Source organism: Papio anubis, chromosome 15 (assembly GCF_008728515.1).
Source record: "Papio anubis isolate 15944 chromosome 15, Panubis1.0, whole genome shotgun sequence".
Taxonomy (NCBI): domain Eukaryota; kingdom Metazoa; phylum Chordata; class Mammalia; order Primates; family Cercopithecidae; genus Papio; species Papio anubis.
This window is the reverse complement of record NC_044990.1, coordinates 28,437,357-28,458,232: the sequence shown is the minus strand read 5'-3', so window position 1 is coordinate 28,458,232 and position 20,876 is coordinate 28,437,357. Positions and strand designations below refer to the sequence as shown.

At 36.2% G+C, this 20,876-nt stretch overlaps 1 long non-coding RNA gene across 1 annotated transcript in view; it reads left to right on the top strand.

The window, feature by feature from the left end:
• The window catches only part of LOC100999664, a 37,636-nt gene extending 20,276 nt beyond the window's left edge, over positions 1-17,360 (top strand). Inside the window, exons 5-6 of the long non-coding RNA XR_162894.5 lie at positions 11,088-11,166; positions 16,037-17,360. This is a non-coding gene — a long non-coding RNA (uncharacterized LOC100999664). The remainder of the gene's footprint in view (positions 1-11,087; positions 11,167-16,036) is intronic.
• Positions 17,361-20,876: the final 3,516 nt, after the last annotated feature.

The following is a 20,876-nucleotide window of genomic DNA, read 5'->3' as shown; positions in this document are numbered from 1 at the left end:
GACAAATAGAGCATGCTTGCTGAGCACTTTAATACTATATCATTTGTTGTCGTGCATTTGTATGATGATTGTATATTTGACAAGTTTTTATTTTGCAATAATTTACATTCATTCATTTTCCAACCCACTTACTCCACTTTGGGGTTGCAGGTGGCTGGAGCCTATCCTAGAAGCTCAGGATGCAAGGTGGGAACAAACCCTGGATAGGATGCCATTCCATCACAGGGTGTCCTCATACCCCCACACTCAGCCATACTGAGACAATTTAGATGTGCCAACTAACATAACATGCACATCTTTGGGATGTGGGAGAAAACCCACGCAGACATGGGGAGAACATGGAAACTCCACACACCGTGGCCCCAGACAGAAATCTATATATTTTCCCTCTTCAGTGTTAAAAATGAAATGATGTTGAATGAAACAACATCATTTGAAGATCTTCTGTGTATAACTTTGTTCTCTGGCCCTAGATCTGTCTAAAAATTGTTTTTATGTCTTTTCTCTAACCTGTACATTCTCAGGTCCTTCCACTGTTGTCACAGCATTAATTTCTAGACCATTAATATCCTGGATACCCCACTTTGCATCTGTTACATTTTGTTAGTATTCCTTTCAAAATAACTGTATATAGAATTGAGCTCAATATAGTTAATGTGGTATAGGTACAAAACACATTGCATTTATGAAGTTCTATAGTGCAGTCTGATTGCACTAGCTTTTTTGTTTTCATCAATACTATTGGGTCATGTTGAGCTGCAGTTCACTGAAACACTTAAGTGTGTTAGAATTTCAAATCCTAGTGTAAATTTAGATTCAGTAGGCATTTATTGAATACCTGTTCACTACTAGATGTGCTTGTATAAATTTCTACTGTTTATTTTACTGATTAAAAAAATGTAGAAATTGACCAGTAGATTTATTGTACTGAGAATGATTTTATAGTTTAGGAGACATGACGAGAATTTCAATGAGAACAGATTGTGAGGACAGAAATAAATTTTAAAAAAAGAATTTCTAAATGGTTTTGTTAAATGCAATAACAATTTTATGTAAACTACAGATGAACTAATATTAGAGCACATGTAAGAAAATGTCTAAAAATGTTATTGGAAATAAAATTAGAGTTGTAAATCATTAACAAGAAAAAACCATTATATACAGTTTATTTTCTCCATATTTCTTAAAATAATTAAATTCTAATATAGAAAGAAAACCAACTTAAGATATTTAAAGATTCCCATCCACTCAGATTTATTATATTCAAGTTGGATTATTAAGCAAAACATTTACTTATTTTGTCTCACCTTTCAACATAACTACTTTTTTTCTTGGAAGATTATAAGAATGGAGAGTTCTGGTATATCAAAGGCCAGTAGAGATGTTAAAGACCCACACCCCAGAATATAAGCCACCAGACCTGGAACTGTGGTTGTTGTATAAAGGATAAGGACTGAATGATTCTGTCTTCGGAATATTTTTGTGGTTTTTTAGAAGCTCTTTTCTTTGACTCCACATGTAGCCATTAGGGCTCTTTCTGTATCTGGTTAGGGAGTGTGGCTTTTCTTTCAACCAGCAAACGTAAAAGCAGAGATTTAAGGGATGGAGTCATGATGGTATTTCCAGTGGACTAAGATAAAGGATTAAAGAAATGGCATGGTCTATACTAGTAAAGATTTCCTCACAGCTAGTCCATTTTGAATGGAGAGATAGGTATGGAATAGGGAAACCAGTTACCTGCCCAGCATAGTACCTAATAATGAGAATATTCTGTATTCAAAAGTTCTTAGTGGTTGTTAATGTCTTAAAAGAGACCATTTAACTGGAATGGAAGTGTTTTCTTTGGAGAAAAGTAGGAAACATTGGATAGGTCTTAATTATACAGACCTTAGACAGAAAGTAGAGATTCTACTTAGGAAACTAGAAATTACTTTTTTTTTTTTTTTTTTTTTTTGAAACAAGGTTTTGCTCTGTCACCTGGGCTACAATGATGCAGTGCAGTGGCATGATTATGGCTCAGTGCTGTATCAGACTCCTGGGCTCAAGTGATTCCCCCCACTTCAGCCTCCTGAATAGCTGGTATTACAGATGCCCAACTGATTTTTAAGTTTTTTGTGTAGGGGGGCTAAATGATGAGAACACATGGACACATAGAGGGGAACAACACACACTGTGGTCTTTCAGAAGGTGGAGGGTGGGAGGAGGGAGAGGATCAGGAAAAATAACTAATGGGTACTAGGCTTAACACCTGGGTGATGAAATAATCTGTGCAACAAACTCCCATGACAGGCCTGGCATGGTGGCTCACGCCTGTAGTTCCAGCACTTTGGGAGGCTGAGGTGGGTGTATCACTTGAGGTCAGGAGTTCAAGACCAGCCTGGCCAATATGGCAAAACCCTATCTCTACTAAAAATACAAAAAGAGTTAGCCCAACTTGGTGGCACTGGCCTGTAATTCCAGCTACTCGGGAGGCTGAGGCAGGAGAATCACTTGAACCCGGGAGGTGGAGGTCACAGGGAGCCAAGATTGAGCCACTGCACCCTAGCCTGGACAACAGAGCGTGACTCCATCTCAGAAAAAAAAACAACTCCCATGACAAAAGTATACCTGTGTAACAAACCGGTAGTTGTACCACTGAACTTAAAATAAAAATTAAAAAATAATAATAATTTTTTTTTTTTTTGTAGAGATGGGATGTTGCTATGTTGTCCAGGCTGATCTCTCAAATTCCTGGGCTCAAGCAGTCCTCTGACCTCAGCTGCCAAAAGTGCTGGGATTACAGGCATGAGCCACTGCGTCCAGCCTAGATACATTCTTGAATATGTAAGTTTGGGAAGTTTTATTAATTGATTAAGGACTAGGAGGTTCAGCTAAAATGCAATTGGAGTTACAAGGTACTTAAACCTAGATTTAAGGTATAAAATCAAGAATGGCAAAGAAAGCAATGAACTGAGGTCTTAAGGAATCAATTGGCTTTATTGACTACCTGAATACAAGGGATGATTGACACAAGATGAAAATTGAGTGTTAAAGAATAACAATGGGCAATTATGAATAATTAGGACATAAAAGGAAGCAAAAGAAGAATGTAAAAAGAAAAAATGTAAATAGTGTATTTATTAAACCTTTTATATTACATTTCTTGACTAACATGATGTATTTGTAATTTAATCACTTATTATTTAGGAAGTAAAATCATCAAATAAAATATGAATGTTTGATTTCTAGGAAGTTTAACTTTTTGTATAAGGAAATGATTATAAGAGAATCTAATATTAAAATGACATTTGGGAAGCTTGTGTAGTCTTGACTTTCTAGAATAAATTTTCCAGATTGGAATCTACTTCATACATAGTTTTTAAGCAATCTTTCAGTCATTTCTTCATCAGAAGAAATCAAGGCAGTTTAGAAACAGTAAAAATTTATATTTGCCTAAACTCAACAACTAGGTTTTTTGTATTATATAACAGTCATTTTGGATTAAATCTGATTATTTTATTGAATGCCTATTCCTAACACTGAATTTTAAAGGTATCCTCTCTAGTTAATAGAGCCTTTTTGTTTTTAAGTATTTATATTCCAGAAACAAGAATCAAGCAAAAGCACATTTTAATCTTTCCTGTAAATGTTATATATTTGGACACTTTATAAGACTTTCAACTTCATAGTAGGGTAATAAAAAATTACCATGTTTCCCCAGGCATTGTGGCTTATGCCTGTAATCACAGCACTTTGGGACACCAAGCTGGGATCATCATTTGAGGCCAGGAGTTTGAGACCAACCTGGCCAACATGATGAAACCACGTCTGTAAAAATACAAACCTTAGCTGGGCATGGTGGCACAGACCTGTAGTCCCAGCTACTTGGGAGGCTGAGGTGGAAGGATAGCTTGAGCCTGGGAGGAGGAGGTTGCAGTGAGCTGAGATCATGCTACTGTACTCCAGCCTAGGTGACAAAAGAACACTCTGTCTCTAAAAAAATAATAATAATACCGTGTTTAGTGAAATTGTCATGCAATTTAGTTTAGACCCCATAACTCAGGCCTTTACATAAAGATATTAAAGAATAGCTATTTATAAATTTTCCATCTGGTATAATACTAACATACTGTGTATTATTCCACTGTCATTGAGCAAGGATAGTCATTCTGTGTCCCAGGCACTGTATATACACAGTTCCTTAGAGCTTCAAGTGCAGAATAGAATTAAGGCATATTTGGAGAAAGTAATTACCATTACAGATTGTGTTGACGCTGGATTGAAAGTAAAATTAAATGTTCAGAAAACCTAAAGTAACGTAGTGCCATATAAGGACATGTCTAAACAACAAACTAGTAAAACCATATTGACGGCATGTATTAGTATCTGAATATCCCTATCGTGTGAGTAGAAATAGTCTAAACTTATAGGCTCAAGGAAATTTTAAATGTAAAATAGTCCCAGTTTGAAGGCATAGTACAAAACCTACTTTTGCAGCCCCCAAGTCAAAGATAAGTAGAAAGGAAAAATCAAACCGTACCACACTGGGAGGAGATTATTATTGTTATTAAACACAAGAAAAGAAAGAGGTATATCTTCTCTATTGCCTGGAATTGTTCCACTAAATCTTCCAATTTGTTATACATTTAAATGAAGAATTTTCATTTTTTTTCTGGAGAATTGCAATAAATATTTTAATAGTTTAAATGTATCAGGCTTTCAAATATAAATCAGATAGTTAGAAATAAAAGGAAAATAGATAAGGAAAAAAATCTTCCACCATGGTTGTTTACTAAACATCAGTGATAAAATTGCAGCGTTGTTACAGATAGTAACAATCTTTAAGAGATAAAATTATGCTGAGATAAATTGTTGCACATTTGCTGATAGGAATCATGCAACAGAGAGGAAGATTAAAGATGCAGGAGAATATCTAAAGGAATATCCTTAAGTAAGCAAGTGAGGATAAAAGAGAAGGAATTTGTCTTATGAACAGTGACGGTTCATTGATAATAGAAAGAAGGAAAAGTTGTATGCGCACAGATACATGTTAGATCGATTTGGTGGGAACTGAGGAAATCTCTGATGGTTTCTGTTTGTCAATGAAAGTAAGAGTGAAAGGGAAGGTGTTGGAAGTTTGAAAGAAGAGAGGGGACACAGCTGTCTGATGTTTTTCTAGGAGAATTAGAGAATGAATGGACCAAGATTGCCAGAAAGCCCTTAAACCAATTTTAGATATAAAAGATAATAGTAAAAGAAAAGTTATCTCTGTTCACAGATAACACAATCATGTATGTAGAAAACCGTTAAGATTCCACCGAAAACGGTTAGAACTAATGAGTTTAACAAAGATGTATGATACAAAATCACACAAAAATCAATTGTGTGTGTGTTCACTAACAATGAACAATTCAAAAAGGAAATTAAAACAATTCCATTTACAAAACATCAAAAATAATAAAATACATGGGGATAAACATAACCAAGGAGGTAAAAGACTTGTGTACAGCAACTACAAAAAAAAAAAAATTGCTGAAAGAAATTAAAAACAATAAATAAATGGAAAGGCATCCCACATTTATGGGTTGGAAGACTTAATATTGTTAAAATGACAGTACTACCCAAAATGATCTACAGGTTGAATGCAATTCCTATCAAAATCCTAAATTTCATTTAACAGAAATGGGAAAATTTATTCTCACATTCATATGGAATCTCCAAGGACATGAAATAACCAAAACTAATTTTAAAAATAGAGTTGGAGGTCTCACTACCTGATTTCAAAACCTCCTTCAAAGCCACGGTAATCAAAACATTATGTTGCTAGCACACAGTTAGACATATAAATTCATGAAAATAGACCCAAGGGCCCACAAATAAACCCTTGCATATATGTTCAAGTAATTTTCACCAAAGGTACCAAGAAGTGCCAGAGATCCCCATTCAGCAAAGAAAGGACTGTCTTCAACAATTGGTGTTGGGAAAACTGAATATCCACACGAGAAAAGAACAAAGTTGGAACCTTGCCGTACACCATATACAAAAAGTAACTAAAAATTAATTTCTAAATCAAAGACCTAAGCATAAGAGTTAAAAATACGAAACTCTTAGAAGAAAACAAAGGGCAAAACCTTCAAGACATTGGATTTGGCAGTGATTTCTCAGATATGACACCAAAAGCACAGACAAAACAAGTAGATCAATTGGACTTTATCAAAGTAAAACTTCTGGCCAGGCACTGTGGCTCACACCTGTAATCCCAGCACTTTGGGAGGCCGAGGCGTATGAATCACAGAGTCAGGAGTTCGAGACCAGCCTGGCCAACACGGTGAAACAACACAAAAATTGGCCAGGTATGGTGGTGGGCACCTGTAGTCCCAGCTACTCGGGAGGCTGAGGCAGGCGAATCACTTGACGCTGGGAGGCAGAGGTTGCAGTGAGCCAAGATCGCGCCACCGCATTCCAGCCTGGGCAACAGAACGAGACTCCATCTAAAAAAAAAAAAAGAAAATTTAAACTTCTGTGCATCAAAGGACACTATCAATGTGAAAAGTCAGTCTATAGAATCAGATAAAATATTTGCAAATCATGTATCTAATAAGAGATTAATATCCAGAATGTATAAACTCAATAAAAAGTAAACAACCCAATCAAAAAATGGGCAAAGGACTTAAATAGACATTTCTCCAAAGAAGGTATACAATTAAGAAACACAAGATGCTCAACATCACTATTCATTAGGGAAATGGAAGTGGACAATGAGATACCACTTCATTTTCACTAGAATGGCTATTATCAAAAACAAAACCAGAAAATACATGTTGGCAAGGATGGGAGAAGTTGTAAATTGCTGGTGAGAATGTAAGTGTAGCCACTGTAAAACACAGTATGGTGGTTTCTCAAAAATATTAAAAGAATTACTGTATGATCCAGCAATTCCACTTGGGCATATACCCAAAATAATTGAAAGAAGGATTTCAAAGAGATATTTGTACACCATGTTCATGGCAGCATTATTCATAATAGCCAAAGACAGAAACAACCTAAATGCCTATCATGACATGAATGGACAAACAAAATGTATACACACACAATGGAAAACTATTGAACTGTAAAGAGGAAAACTTTGTTGCATGCTACAACCTGGATGAACCTTGAAAAAGTTATGCTAAATGAAGTAAGCCAGACACAAAAGGACAGATACTGTATGATTCCACTTACATGAGATAACTAGAATAGGCAAATTCATAGAAACAGTAGAATGGTGATTTCCTGAGGCTGAGAGGTAGAGGAGATGGGTGGGCAGTTAGTGTTTAAGCAATATCACTTGGAGAAGATGAAAAAGTTCTGGAGATGAGGGTTGCACAACAGGGCAAACATATGTATACCACAGAAGTATACACTTATAGCTGGTTAAAATGGTGACTTTTATATATATTGAACCACAATTTTAAAAATACAATTGACCCTTGAACAATGTGAGGATTAGAGGTGCCAGCCCCCGTGCAGTTGAAAATCTATGTATAACTTTTGGCTTCCCTGAAACTCAACTACAGATAGCCTACTGTTGACCAGAAGCCTTACCGATAACATAAAGTCAATAACACATATGCTATATGTTATGTGTATTATATATCATATTAAAGTAAGCTGGAGAAAATATATTTACTTTTAATTATATAGAAGTGCATCATCATACAGGCCTTCATCTTCACTGTTCACATTGAGCAGGCTGAGGAAGAAAAGGGGTTGGTTTTGCTGTTTCTGGAGTGGAAGAGGTGGAGGAGGTGGGAGAAGAGGCAGGAAAGGCCAGGCACATTTGATGTAACTTTACAGAAATACATCGTAATTTCTGCCTGACTTTTTTGCTCTTTTTATTTTTCTAAAAAATGTTTTTATATATTACCAATCCTCTGTCCACCCTTTGCTTTAGTTTTAGTGCCCATATTATAGACGGGTCCATGTCATAAAAGAAATCAAAAGTAGTCTTGAATAATTGCAGCCCTTCTGCCAGACTCTCTAATGTCAGTGCCAGTAGTGTATGTCTGGCACTGCTTCTATGTTGTCTTCCTCATCATCTGGCACTAGTTCAGAACCAATCATTTCCATCAAGTTGTCTGTTAATTTATCTGGTGTGGTATCTGTTAGCTATTGAATTTCTCAAAGATCCATATCTTGAAACCTTTCACCCCCCCCCGCCCCCCTGCACCATACCTTTTTTTTGTCATATCCACAGTCTCTTTCATGATTTCCTTGATTGTCTCTGTCACAAATCCTGTGAAGTCATATATATCATCTGGACACAGTTTTCTCCAGGAATGTGTTTAAGACTTGATGGCTTTCACAACTTTTTCTGTAACAACAGTGGTATAATTCTTCCAGACTTTCATGTTATTCTGTCAGGGTTCTCTTCCACAGCATTGATAGACATTTCCACAGAGTGCAATGTATAATGAGCTGTAAAAGTCCTTATGACCCTAATACAGAGGATGAAATATAGAGACATTGTGGGGGCACATAGACCACCTCAGTGCTTTTGGTGTTGAACTTGTGGTTCTGGGTGGCCAGGAGTATTGTCCAATATCAAAAGAACTTAAAAGGCAGACCCTTATTGGCAGGGTACTTCCTGACTTTGGGAACAAAGCATTGATGGAAGCATTCCAGAAAAAGCATTCTCATTGTCCATACCTTCTTGTACAACCAAAAGACTGGCTGCTGGTGTTTTTTCCCTTTGAGGCTCAGGAATTAGCAGCTTTATGGCTAAGGACAGCAAACTGACGGCATTTGCACAAAACAGTAGAGTTTGCTTATCTCTTCCTGCCTTAAATCCTGGTGCTTTTTTTTCTTCCTTACTAATAAATGTCCTTTGTGGCATTTTCTTCTGGAATAGGGCACATTTATCAGCATTAAAATCCCATCGTGGGCTCAGCGTGGTGGCTCACACCTGTAATCCCAGCACTTTGGGAGGCCAAGGTGGGCGGATCACGAGGTCAGGAGATCAAGACCATCCTGGCTAACATGGTGAAACCCTGTCTCTACCAAAAACACAAAAAATTAGCCAGGCATAGTGGCAGGTGCCTGTAGTCCCAGCTACTTGGGAGGCTAAGGCAGGAGAATGGCGTGAACCAGGGAGGCGGAGCTTGCAGTGAGCTGAGATGGCCTCACTGCACTCCAACCTGGGCAACAGAGCAAGACTCCGTCTGAAAAAAGAAAAAAAAAAAAATCCAGAAAAACCTATCCTTTCTCCCCAGTGATTTTCTTAGTGGTGTCTGGGAACTCTGCTGCCTCAAAGCTGCTTCTCCTGTTATGTTGACATTTTTAGAACAACACCTCTTTCTGAAACTCAAACCATCCTTTGTTGGCACTAAATTCTTCAGCTTCAGATCCTTCACTTTAAGTTGTCTTATAATGACTGCTCTTTCTGAAAAGACACTGTCTATCTGGTATACTACCAACTAGTGTAATAACTGGGACAGTGCCTTGCACATAGTAGGTATTCAATAAAATATTTGTTAAATAATTTACAGGCACCTTTTATGTTTGAAAAAAATTATATTTAAGTTTTTATCTGGAAAATGTACGTGATGAGAGGGACCCTGAAGGACAATTCCTTAACATAATTGATAAATACAAATATACGTTATATATTTCTCAAGTGAATGCAAACGGATTTATCTTGGTTACATGTTAAAACTTGTGCAGGCCAGGACAGGCGCAGTGGCTCACGCCTGTAATCCCAGCACTTTGGGAGGCCAAGGCAGGTGGATCACCTGAGCTCAGGAGTTCAAGACCAGCCCGACTAACGTGGTGAAACCCCGTCCGTCTCAAGGAAAAAAAAAAAAAAAAAATGTGCAGGCCAGACATGGTGGCTCTTGCCTGTAATTTTAGGACTTTGGGAGGCCAAGGCAGGAGGATTGCTTGAGGCCAGGAGTTCAAGACCATCCTAGGCAACATAACAAGACCCTGTCTCTACAATAAAATAAAAATGTAAAGAGCTGTGCGTGGTGGTGTGCACTTGCAGTCCCAGCTACTTGAGAGGCTGAGGTGGACACATCACTTAAGCCCAAGAGGTCAAGGCAGCAGTGAGCTACGATCATGGCACTGTACCCCAACCTGGGCAACAGAGTACTCTGAGATGAGAAATAAAACAAATCCTGTAGCTCTTGATCTTCCTATTCCCTACGTATTTCCGGTCCATTTACCAGGTAAGGAAGTATACTCCTAAAGTTCCCACTTACTCAGATGTAGAAATGAGGTTTGTTTTTTTTTTCCTCTAAAAGGTACAGAAACTGCTCTCTTTAAAAAATAAAAAAATAAAATGTTGTGCAGAAACTTGAGACAATAAGGAGCAGAGTTATATGTGAAATCCAGGTTGCTTAGATAGGAGATTAGCTACATATATTTTTTATTAATGGGAAAAATACTCAGAAAAAATTCATATGGAATGTGACCCTGTGCTTTGTATAGATAATTAGATATTAGAATGGAAGAACAAATTTTAGGGCTTTGGTTGTGTACATCGCCTTACTATTCTGTAACAGATGTATTCTAACTTCAGCATAGTCATTTTAATGATGAGAGCATGGGGCAAAAAAGATTATCTAGGCTTGAGTGGTGGCACCACTAGAGTGGTGGCAATTTTCTAATATCTTTTAGAAAGAAGGAATTTCATTTCTACATCTGAGTAAGTGGAAACTAGGAGTGTCTTCCTTACCTGGTAAATGGGCCAGAAATAGGGAATAGGAAGATCAAGAGCTACAGAATTTATTTCTCATCTCAGGGTACCAAATTAACTCATTATCCCAAGGATTCATATTTTAGAATTACTGTATCAAATGATATCCAACTCTAAGGGAACTTCTAATATGGAGATCAATGTTGAAAGAAAATATTTAGATTATTAATAAATTATTTAAGGGAGAATTGGTTTGTTTAGAGCTTTTTTTTCTTAACTAGAATTAAAATATCTTAATTAGATGTTTAATAAAATTAACATTTTATTTAGAATTAAAGTATTTTTCTTTAAAAGTGCATTTGCATTTTGCTAGCTTAAGTTTATTGAAACTGAGCTCTTGTATGTCATTTCATGTTTTTCTCTTGGTATGAAGTCTTACCTATTTGATGAAGATGTCTTTTGAAAGGTGTACTGCAAGGAACAAAATGTTTGTAAATTCTGCTTTTACCAAGGTAAAGATCAAATTTTATAAATTTACTTTTTTGTTTATACAAGGAAAAATAACTTCATATATTGAATATATTCAAAAGTTTAAACATTTAATTGTATTGCCCTGTTAAGCTGTCATGGCAGATAAATGCTTTTCTTTTCCTCATTTTATTCTTTGTGTTTCCTAATCTATAGCACTGTGCTGGACACAGAATGGACTTCAGTTAAGTTTTTGGTGTAGAAATGTTTTATTATTCTACTTAAAATCTCCTTTAAAATAATTAATGCGTATTACATCAATGTTGTAATGTTTAAACATAGATTTTTTTACATGCATTCTTTTTTTTCTGAAAGAAAATATTTTTTATATTCTTTAGGCATGAATGTGTGTTTAAAAAAAACAAAACCTTGGAGTAAAGTAGCAGCACATAATGGTTTGTGGATTTTGAAAAGGTGCAGGCCATATTGTGCTGCCTCAAAAATACAAGGATCTGATCTTCTGAAGAAAATATGTTTCTTTTTATTCATAGCTCTTATGATAACAATGTCAGCAGTGCCTTAGCAGCACGTAAATATTGGCGTTAAGATTCTAAAATTATCTCCAGTATTAACTGTGCTGCTGAAGTAAGGTTGACCATACTCTACAGTTGCATTTTAATGTATATTAATATTACTGTGTTTTCAGTTTTATTGATAGTGTCTTTTCAGTATTATTGATAATCCTGTTATTTTTAGTATGATTCCATGAAAATAATACTAATTTTTCAGATGTATTGTCTCTTAAAATAGTATAATTGCAATTTTATAAGTGTATTGAATGCCATCAAGAGTTTTTTAAAAGAGCTTATGCAGCATTAGAGGAATTTATTTTAATGTACATTTATATTCAACATAGACATTATCAGATTTTTTTACTTGGGATAAAACAAATTCTAGTTTTCCCTTTGTTTTGAAATTACTTTTAAAATATGTCTTTATAGATAAATATAAAATATATTAAGCATTTTGAACAGAGCTTAGAAGACAATATTTAGTACTGTTTCTGAATATTTCTTTATATCTGAAGGGGAAAAGCCGTCAAAATATGTGAATTAAATACCTGAAATTCTGGTTCTCAAAATGCCACACTTAACCATAACTTTAAAGGTAGGAAAACCTAACAAGTGACCAACCCACTCATTGGATAGCTGAGGAAACACAAAACTCAAATAATTTGCTACACATGGCAGATTCGGGTGTTAGTCCTATGTCTTCTAACTTTATAACAGTATACTGGTTTTTTTCATGTTTTTATTAAAATGTTTTCTTAAGTCCTTAGCCAAAGATTTTTGTTTGACAAGTCAAAAATACGGTCTTGTTTACTTTACTTTTTTATATTCAAGATTTAACTCAGAGTAAGACCAAATTATGATTGTAGTTAATTTTATAGATATAAATATGTAAATAATTTTTTTAATTGTTTATGTTTTTTAAAATTTCTATTAAAAGTAAAAGTAGATGGCTGGGCGTGGTAGCTCACACCTGTAATCCCAGCACTTTGGGAGGCCGAGGCAGGCGGATCAGGAGGTCAGGAGATCGAGATTATCATGGCTAACACAGTGAAACCCTGTCTCTACTAAAAATAGAAAAAAATTAGCCGGGCGTGGTGGCGGGCGCCTATAGTCCCAGCTACTTGGGAGGCTGAAGCAGGAGAATGGCGTGAACCCAGGAGGCGGAGCTTGCAGTGAACCGAGATCACACCACTGCACTCCAGCCTAGGTAAGAGAGGGAGACGCCCTCTCAACAACAAAAAAAAGAAAAGAAAAGCAGAGCTGGGCGCAGTGGCTCATGCCTGTAATTCCAGCACTTTGGGAGTCCGAAGCGGGTGGATGATCTGGGGTCAGGAGTTCGAGACCAACCTGACCAACATGGTGAAACCCCGTCTCTATTAAAATTACAAAAAATTAGCCAGGCATGGTGGCACATGCCTATAGTCCTAGCTACTCAGGAGACTGAGGCAGGAGAATTGCTTGAACCCGGGAGGCGGAAGTTGCAATGAGCGGAGATCATGCCATTACAATCCAGCCTGGACAACAAGAGTGAAACTCGGTCTCAAAAAAATAAATAAATAATTTAAAATAAATAAATAAAAATTTAAGAATTAAAAAATAAATAAAAATAGAGACAGGGTCTCACTATGCTGCCCAGACTGGTTTCAAACTCCTGGGCTCAAGCAATCTTGCTTTAAAGCTGCCCACTGTGCTGGGATTACAGGCATGAGCCACCACCCCTGGCCTAATTTAATTAAAATCTGAACAAAAGGCAGGGCATGGTGGCTCATGCCTGTAATCTCAGGCCAAGGCACGTGGATCGTGTGAGGTCAGGAGTTCGAGACCATCCTAGGCAATGTGGTGAAACTCTATCTCTACTAAAAGTAAAAAATTAGCCAGGTGTGATGGCGGGCACCTGTAATCCCAGCTACTTGGGAGGCTGAGGCAGGAGAATCACTTGAACCCAGGAGTCGGAGGTTGCAGTAAGTGGAGATCACACCACTGCACTCCAGCTTAGGCAACAGAGCGAGACTCCATCTCAACAGCAATAACAACAAAAATCTGAACAAAATTGCTCATTTATGTTCTTCTCCTTATCTGTGGTGTTTTAAAGTCATTAAACTTACGATTAAAAGTCATTAAATGATGTTTAGGAGAAGATGAGTATATTTGTGTAGTGTATTATAACTCTGATGTTATTTTGTACAAGGAGTGTCTTAGAGTTTTCAGTTGTAACCATGCAGAAAATCTACAAAATAAAAGCAGTTGTTAATTAGTCCTTTACAATCAGAATTGTCTATTTTGGAAATTTATGAAATACTTCAGATTTAATTTAAGAAATTGTATTTGAGCCAGGTACGGTGGCTCACACCTGTTATCCCAGCATTTTAGGAGCCTGAGGCAGGTGGATCACGAGGTCAAGAGTTCGAGACCAGCCTGACCAACATGGCAAAACCCCATCTCAACTAAAAATACAAAAATTAGCTGGGTGTGGTGTGGCGTGCGCCTATAATCCCAGCTACTCAGGAGGCTGAGTCAGGAGAATCACCTTAACCCAGGAGGCGGAGGTTGCAGTGAGCCGAGATCACACCACTGTACTCACTGCACTCCAGCCTGGGTGACAGAGTGAGACTCTGTCTCAACAACAGCAAAAAAAGAAATTGTATTCGAAAGGTAAAGAACCTTTTTGTTTACATTCTAATTTGAAGATAAAATATTATATAAAAACTCTCAGTTTTTATCCAGCAACATTTTGTTCCCAACATACGATACATAGTGGATAGACTAAATGCCAGCATTTACATGGAAACACTGTCTTGGTGCTTTTAAAAATCATTTATCAAGCTCTTAACTTGTTTTCTTTATTTCCTTTCAACCATTGCATGAAAGACTTCACCAAATATATAATTTTTGATTCCACTAAAAATATTCCAGGACCTAACACAAATGCTTAGAATATTTATTGAATGAGACCAGGCGCAGTGGCTCACGCCTGTAATCTCCCAGCACTCTGGGAGGCCCAGGCGGGCAGATCACGAGGTTAGGTGATCGAGACCATCCTGGCTAACACAGTGAAAACCTTGTCTCTACTAAAAAATACAAAAAATTAGCCAGGCATGGTGGTGGGCGCCTGTAGTCCCAGCTACTCGGGAGGCTGAGGCAGTAGAATGGCGTGAACCTGGGAGGCGGAGCTTGCAGTGAGCCAAGATCGCGCCACTGCACTCCAGCCTGGGCGATAAAGGAAGACTCCGTCTCAAAAAAAAAAAAAATTTATTGAATGAATTACAAAGTTTACCCAATACTGCCTAATATTTTTCAGAACAACTCAGGAGTTAGGTATTGTTTGTTTCTTTTTCTTTGTATTCCTAAATGTATCTGAAGTCAGATTTTAGAAAATTATATTCAATCTGTCTTCTAAATGACAAGAAAACATTTGTATTTTACATTCTCAGATGACTCTTTACATCTTTAAGTGCTCTTAAGCATGAAGAAGGATCATTTGGAGCTTTTATAGCTAAATGAAAACTTTTCTTGTTTTTAATCCTGACGGTAGATTTAAGGAAAATTGAAATATTTGAGAAGTAAGGAAAAATGCTTCATTAAAACTTATTGAAGTAGTATATACATTCCAGTCTCTTCTTAGAGAAGAAGAGGTGGCCTGTCGATACCTAATGAAAAATAACATTTAGGAAACTCTCAACAGTACTAGATGTTTTATTTGTAGAGTTGTAATTTTGAAACACATAAGGAGCCAACAGTAAAATGAAAGTTTATACCTTTCAGTGTTAATCTTATTTTGGCTTTTTGTTTTGCAAAACAAACTGCACATAGTTATATGGGGGTATATATTAAGTTTTCATTTTTTCTTATTTGGAAAAAAATACTAATATTTTTCATTTAAGTTTCTTTTTTAATTGATACCAAAGAGTTCCAATATTGAACATCTTAAGTCTGTTATTTGGAGTATGGATTGATTTTGGAGCTTACTCAGAGGACTACAGGAGAGTATCCAGGAGGTAGCAAGAAATGTATTTCAGTTACTCTGTTTGCATTTTGTATTCAAGTATAAATCTCTCAAGATCACACAGATTAATATGTGATAGTAGATTTGAAAACTCAGCCTAGCTGTAGACTAAGTTCCATATTTAACATTAAAGATTTTCTTCAGTTAGTTATGGATCTTTTTGGTAAATTCAGAGTTACAGGTGTTTTTAAGCCGCTAAGTGTCATTACTGGTACATGCATCAGTTAGCCCTACTTGGATTAGCAAGATTATACTTTCATAAATTATTCTTTCTCTAAATATATTTATATATTTAGAAGTTGACATTCTAAATCAAATTGTATTTTTTTCCTTTTGCAGGTGGATAATTACTGTACCTTCCTCATGAAAAAAGTTTTATTTAAAGTGTTATTTCTCATTGAATACTATCAAAAAGGAAAAAAAAAATGACCTAAACTTTTGAGATAGATTTGGCTCTAGTAAGTATTCAGATATATCACTTGCATATCTGGGAGAAGAAATAAGAGACTATCATCAATACATTCCCATCTACTAAAAAATTTTATTTTACACATGTCAAAGGATTACTTCCATTTTATCACTAACAGCTTGAACCCTTTTAATGAAGACCTAACTCCTCCACCAGAAATTTAAGTTTATGTTCTTTCTTTGTTTACTTATAAAATACATCTCAGGTATTTTGGATGTCTTTTTTTTTTTAAAGCCTATATGCAATGAAAACTATATTGGCAAAATAAATGTTTAAACCTTTTACGTTAAAATTACTGTGAAAGATGACAAGTTAGCTGCTGTTTTTGTCTACATTATACTGAAATTAAATGTTTATAATTTATATTTGGGGTTTATTTATTTATAAATCATGGAATTTATGCAAAAACATGAGTAGTACAGATTCTCCTCCAATTCTGTAGGACTTTAAATAATGTGATATTTTTCTTATAATTGGACCTTTGTGTTTTGAAGAAATGCCAACTGCTTGAAGAATCTCCTTGTTATTTGTATTATTTGCTATAGGGTTAGATGTTGAGAAATTCTGCTGACAAAAAATTTTAAGCCAGTTTTACACTAAATATTCCTCAGTCTGATTTTTTATTGGATATATTCTGTATCTTTTGTAATTTGTAACTTTTATCCACTTAGCACGAATGATTCTATTAAAGAAAATCTTTAGCAAGTGGTAGAAACATCAAATCGCCCCATAGTTTGCCTGTTTCCACATTTTATTATCTTATAATCTTCGGGCATGCTTACACTTATGGAGCTAACATTTTCAGAGATACAGGTTCTCATAGTACCACGAGAACTTTTTTCCTCTTTGGACTGAATACCTGTGATTATAACTATGTGGTAGTTTAAGTTTCCTTGTGATTAGTCAAAAATACCATTTTAGTATGAAGCAATGAAGTCTATTATTTGTTGTCCCATAATTGAGAAAGTTTAAATGTACCTTGTATTAAGAGTTTGTAAATTTTAGCTTAGTCTACACAGATTTTTATGTCAATTTGTTTATATTTTTATTAATGTCATTTCTGGAAGTGTGAAAATGTTAATGTTCGACAAGCAACATTAAAAATAGATTTGAAACATTTATATGTAGAGAGGTACACATTTATTTACTGTTTAGGTACTGAAGATTGTCACTGAATAAAAAAGATATATCCCAGCCCCCGTGGAGCTTGCTAATCTTGTGGGTAGGGGAGTGAGTGATGGAATGAATGGACAGAAAATCTGGTAGGTACTATATTTGGTATGGCAGAGAGTGACCAAAGTTCTGTGGAGAAAATAAGGCAGGGAAAGTGGGAATGATGTAATAAAAGTGTTTGTAAGGCAGAAGAGAGATATTTTTAAATAGTATGGTCAGGAAATACCCTACAGAGATGTCATTTGAACAAAGACCTAGAAATAATGAGGGAACAAACCCGTGTAGGTACCTGGGAGAAGACCCTTCTGAGCAGAGGAAATAACAAATACAGAGACCCTGAGGCTGAAGTATTTTGTGTGTGTACATGGAACAGCAAAGAGGCGCATGTGGCTGTGATCAAATGTAAACAGGAAGAATAGTAGCTAATAGGATCAGAGAGTTGATAGGGGCCATATCTTGTAGCTGTTTAAGCTTTTAGCTTGAGCTACAGATTCAGGTTTTCATACTTTGAGTAAGAGTCTCACTCTGTTGCCCAGGCTAGAGTACAGTGGTGCAATCTCAGCTCACTGCAACCTCCGCCTCCTGGGTCCAAGCAATTCTCCTGCATCAGCCCCCCGAGTAGCTGGGATTACAGGCACCCACCACCATTCCCGGCTAATTTTTTTGTATTTTTAGTAGAGACGGGATTTCACCATATTGGCCAGGTTGGTCTCTAAAACTCCTGACCTCGTGATTCGCCCACCTCGGCCTCCCAAAGTGCTGGAATTACATGCATGAGCCACCATGCCCGGCCCAGTTTTTCATACTTCTTTAAGACAATCTTGACAGGTGTATGTGCCTTATCCTATTTGACGTCTGCAGATAGAACAGAATATTTTTATGACTCTGATTTGAGACCCCCCCACCATCAGACCACTTAGAATACAAACAGAAGGCCAGGCGCGGTGGCTCAAGCCTGTAATCCCAGCACTTTGGGAGGCCGAGACGGGTGGATCACGAGGTCAGGAGATCAAGACCATCCTGGCTAACATGGTGAAACCCCGTCTCTACTAAAAAAAAAAAAAAAAAAAAAAATACAAAAAACTAGCTGGGCGAGGTGGCAGGCGCCTGTAGTCCCAGCTACTTCGGAAGCTGAGGCAAAAGAATGGCGTGAACCCGGGAGGCAGAGCTTGCAGTGAGCTGAGGTCTGGCCACTGCACTCCAGCCTGGGCAACACAGCAAGACTCCGTCACAAAAAAAAAAAAAAAAAAATACAAACAGAATGTTTAAATGAGTGGTTAATAGGTATATGTGTGATAATCAGGACTGCAAATTTTGCATTGATTGCTTTGAAATTGTTTTCTGCGTGATCAATTTAGGTGGATCCAAAACTAATGACCCCAAGAAACACACTGAATTTGCTCATGTTTGTCATATACCCAAATGAACCACAGTGTCTTTGATTCCTTCATCCTTGAAATTTCTACTATAATTAAGTACTTCGTTGTTTTTCACTTATTTCTATTTAGCAGCATTTTAACTAGTTCTTTTCCTCTAGCTGTTTTGGTGGTGGTGGTTATTTGTTTTTTGTTTTTGTTTTTTTGAGATGGAGTCTTGCTCGGTTGCTCAAGCTGCAGTGCAGTGGCACTATCTCAGCTCACCGCAACCTCCACTTCCCGGGTTCAAGCAATTCTCCTGCCTCAGCCTCCTGCAGATCTGGGATTACAGGCATCTGCCACCACGCCCAGCTAATTTTTGTATTTTTAGTAGAGACAGGGTTTCACTATGTTAGCCAGGCTGGTCTCAAACTCCTGACCTCATAATCCACCCACTTCAGCCTCCCAAAGTGCTGGGATTACAGGCGTGAGCCACCACGCCTGGTCACCTCTAGCTGTTTTAAACTAACAATTTCATCTTCTATATAGTATATACTACTATTTTAATCTTCCTAATTTTTTTTCCCTATAGTATAAAATTTAAATTTCTAACTTTGATATGTTGTGGTCTTGTCCCAACATTTTCTATGTTGTTTAATTTTTCTTCAAATTAACTAGTTCTAATCCATTTTTCTTTCTCTTTGCCTTTATTTATGCCATTTAATTATTCCAGTTCTCCCCCAACTAATGCCTGCACATTTTTTTTTTTTTTTTGATAAGGCAGAATTTCTCATGTGCACTGTTTCTTGACCTTAACAGTCTAACATTAACCATCCTTCCCATGGTATGACCTGAGGTATATAACACTTCTATCATTGTTTCTCATTTATTCATGTAGGTTAACCTTTTAAATGTATTAGCAATATGGAAAAAAAAAGTTAAATTTAAGAAACTTCAGAACAGTAGCCTAAACATCAGGTCCTGAGGTTCAGATATTAATTTTATACTGACAAGTTATATAGTTGACTTTTTAAATTCTTCAAATGGTTATGTATGAACCAGTTATGTTATATCCTTAAGATTTATGAACATTAAAAGAATAATTATCTCAGTTTTCCAATACTGTAAAAGCAGTTAACAGATCTACTTTTTAAAGAAGTAATCCATGTGTGTGTTATAGTATTGTTTATAAAGCATTCAGTAATAAAAGGCTGATTAAATAACGTTCAGTAGGATACTGTGCAGTTATTTAAAATATCAAGTGAATATTTAATGAGCTAAAAAGTTGTTCATTATTGAATAAGTAAAAGATCATCAAATAGTTGAATAGATTCACCAGAATAATTCATATGCTAAACTGTTTTGCTGGTTTACTCTGGGTGAGAGGTAAATCTTATTGGGGCAAGAGGGATCTTCTTGATTATAAATAAGCATGTATGATTTTTGTGATGGGCAAAGTGTTTTTTGAAAAGGAGAGAGAGAAATCCTTGAAAAATAAAAGTGATTATTTGAAGCAACCTTACCTCCACATGCGTACTTTGGAAATCTATAAAAGGGAGTCCTACTGTGTTCAGGAACTTTAGACATGATAATGAATTAACTGTCATGGAAGAAAACTTTCAAAATCAGATGAGTTTAAAATCAGTTTCAGAGGAACAGCTTGCTCTTAGGTTCTCAAAGCAATATTGAAAAGGAATTCAAGAATTACTTCTTGAGTTTGTGGTTGAGAGATTTCACTGTCCTTTCCCCACTCTTCAAGCCCCCCAGACCTCGAGAAAAGGTAAGTGTAAGAAAAGGGGTATTTAAATCTCTTTTAATTTGAAACTGTATTAGTAAACAAACTAGAGAAATACAAATCTGGTTTATTTTATACTGATAAAGATTTGATAATGCAATGAAACTTTCATATCTAAAAATTTAGCATTTTTCTGTTAAGTTTAATTTTTCTTATAAATTAAAGTACTATATAGACATAGAAACCTCAGGAAGAGCAAAAAAAATTTTATTTAAAAATCATTTTTATCATCCAAAGTCAGTTGTTATTAGCCTTACATATACCCTTCTAGTTGGATATTTCTATTAGTGAATTTATTTCTTAATCCAATTCATTACTGTGCCAGGGACTAGAAAGATTATATTTACCTCTAGAGAAGAGGTTTAGTGCTGTGCTTCTGGCTCAGAA